The sequence below is a fragment of the Argopecten irradians genome, chromosome 15, assembly GCF_041381155.1.
Source record: "Argopecten irradians isolate NY chromosome 15, Ai_NY, whole genome shotgun sequence".
Classification (NCBI taxonomy): domain Eukaryota; kingdom Metazoa; phylum Mollusca; class Bivalvia; order Pectinida; family Pectinidae; genus Argopecten; species Argopecten irradians.
This window is the reverse complement of record NC_091148.1, coordinates 11,013,485-11,017,006: the sequence shown is the minus strand read 5'-3', so window position 1 is coordinate 11,017,006 and position 3,522 is coordinate 11,013,485.

Sequence of the window (3,522 nt, the reverse complement as noted above, 5' to 3'; positions counted from 1 at the left end):
GACGGAAACTTCACTCGGCAAATCGTTCAATACGGGTGGCTGTGGAAAAAGCAGAAATGACGTAATAATCATTTAAACATCTAGAAAGAGATCGTAGGAACAGTAGAAATGACTGGCTATGGAAAATAGTAGAGCTGACGTAATACAAATTTAAATATCTAAACGGTAGACATTAAACAATTTTTATTTTTTTTTAAATACTGTATCACAATAAGACTAATTCATGTGCAAGTTGATACCCGGTAACGTTTGTGTTGTACTAGTTTCTCCAGTGGTGATTGAACGTCACTCCTTGTAATCCTCCCGCTGAAAATAACGTAAGCACGACATATTATACATTTATGGCCCTCTGTGGAGGGATACATCTAGAATTGTCTCCCTGGAAAGAGTTATTTTCTCGAGGGCGAAATTTCCCTGGGGTTATTTCCCTCGGGGCTTATTTGAATTTCCCTCGCCTTCCAATTCCGAGGAAACATCTAACTTATTTAATGTCATGTGATCAAGTTTAATCCAATCAAAACATTCTAAATGAAAGTGAGGTATAATAACATCTTGCAACTGTCCGATAACTACTGCCGGATGAAATTATGCTTTATCCGTCAATACGAAATGCTTTAGCCATCAACACGCTCAAATAAATTTGTTGCACATTTGATGGAACTTTTTCTAATTTGACCCAGAACTTTAACCTTCCGATGGATATAACATCATTCAGTACTGCTAAAAAGTGACGTCACATTCATCGGAATGACTTCATTTTTACGATATCGAAAATCTCGTATTGCAATGTCGTCTTTTTCTTGGCTCATTTTCAAAGGTATGTATTGTAAAGTAATTCTTTAATTGGTAATTACTGTGTTTTTTATTTTGTTTCAGTGATATTACACACAGAATAGAATTAATGGTACTGTTTGCGAGTGCGCTGATATATTTCCCATGGTAGTAAAAAGGAGTACAGTCGCATGTACATATTATATTCGGTTTAGCGAATGAATCCTTTCCTCCGCAGCAAAGAAGCGTCTCGCTTCGGGCAAAACTAAATAAATAACTAACAATTTGATTTCGTTTTGATTATCATAATGGTTGCAAGATAAACAGAATACACGGTTAGTGTCTTGCAATACAAGTTTTATTTTGTTGCTCGATACTAACCATGTATTCTCTATTTAGCGTCATTCCATCACCGATAGAAGCAATTCTCTCTTATCCTAAACAGGGATATCCGCAATTTTACCGGTGTGATATTTTTCTATCTCACCCTAAGCTACGAGAGATTTTTGCATGTGCTCCACAATTGTAAAAAAAAAGGTACACAGGGTCAATATATCCCAGGGTTCATTGCGGTCCAAACGGCCATGAAACATGGGGACCGTAATGCACTCTGGGAGAGATTAACATAGGGTAAAAGAAAAAAGAAGAGTTTGACATTTAGAACTAAACCTTCTGGCTTGACAATTTAAAAAAATATCGCACACACAATATTAAGTAACACGTGGTACGAAAGTTAGAATGGCAACAATTAGAATGTTAAACGGGATCTTATAAAAGAGATGCCTATACGATTTGATAAAGTTAAAAATCAACGAAAGAGGCGTTAGAAAAAAAGTAGAAATAAAATATTAAACAATCTGTTGAAATAGTTGGAATGACGTAATACGCATTTAATGCCATGCCTGATTTAGAATATCGAGGAAAGTCGGAGTACCGGTATAATAACCCCCGACCAGTGGTTAATACATGGCAACTTCCCCACATGGAATTTTATCTTGCAAACCTGTGCATGTGGTAATACGTCGTGAAAACAAATTCACTTTGTGACTTAGATACGTAATTAAAAATTTATTTCATTTGGTAACATTTAAGCATTGGTTGTTATATTTTTGACATGTATTGGTGTGTAACATACATTGGGTGTTTTAGCATAGCCAATGGTGCACGGTAGCGCACCATGATAGATGATATAGACATGTTTAGTATGAAAGCTATTATCTAAAGGCATTTAGCAATAAGGAAATAGCTTCTTATCTTCCGAATCAAATAAAGGAACATACTAAAAAATAAAACATGTAAGTGAAAAACAAATCCATATCAAAGAGTTCCAAACATGATATAAACCCAAACTGTTAAGATTTAGATATTAAAAATGCTCTACCGCTGACAAATGGTATTTTTCTATATCAAAAACAGAAGCAGACGATTAAGTATTTTTCTTCAGTTACAAAATTTACTTACTTTACACCTTTACCACTATAGAAAAATGTGAGCTTTATTTTAATCTATTTTACTTCAAGATAAATATACATGTACATGTATTAAATCAATTAATTGCAAATATATATTTCCTATATAGAATGAAGTACTTTTGGCGCATGCATTAAAATCTAAGTAAAGTTTTTTTCTGTTAATAAGACAGGCATGTATTTAAACTCTATTAAGCACAAATTATTGTTCAAATGATGAGTATCATTTATGCTCTGTCGGCGATGGAGCATCTTTAAGAAAATGTCAAAAAGTTAAAAATTCAAAGAAATGTATAATTAAATCCAACTGTTTTGAACACAATTAAAACCCAATGGCAACCTGGTGGATATTTTGAAACAAAATTCGAAAACAGATATATACGTGTCTCAAAATTATGCTTGAAAAAAATAAAAAGCTACTTTTATGTGCTATTATTGAAATTTGAGCAAATAAACAAAAATTAAATTTAACCCCATGCAATGTATATATATGATAAAATTATGAAGTTACTTACCAAGCAATAGACATCACATAGAAGAATAAAAAATAAAACACATATTTGCAATATTCTCCGATATTTCCCGACAAGACCATCCATCCTAATTTCCGTTACTAAATACCAAAAAGAGTATATAAAGATGATTCGTATGTTTTTCTTTCGAATTAATTAAACAGTATGTCTAATAATGTGTTGGTCTTCAAAAAGTTAGAAAGAAAGTACTTCTCTCGCTTGTATAGCATATGGTTGACTTGGAAAAACAAAGCTACATGTTGACAGAGAACCGTTATGGAGACTGTCACATGGACTTTTAACAGATGATTACTCGCATGAAGTTCTCATTTATACCATAGTATACACAGTACCACCGAAGAAAACAAGAATTGTCAACTTCGTCTTGTTCTTAATAAATCAAATTATCAGATGTAAATTTTATTTAAATGACAATAGCATAACCAAATTATATATATATAATGTCAGTGCTATACGTAGAATTATATTATTTTTATTATATAAGTGTGAAATTGATTTACCTTCTTGTTGAGGTATAACAATATTACATCGTTAAGCTAACAAATCATTTTTCGGGTAAGTGATTCGGTGCGTCAATCGTGGAAATGAAAGGTTGCATTGTCAATGGTTATAACGGTTGATAAATGGTCAAACGGTCTTTTCAAGTATATGATAATAAACAGTGGATCATTCATAATTGAAATCGATTCATTAAGATTTCAATATGAAGAAGAATGCACTGGCCAATGATACAAACACTTGTTAGGTTT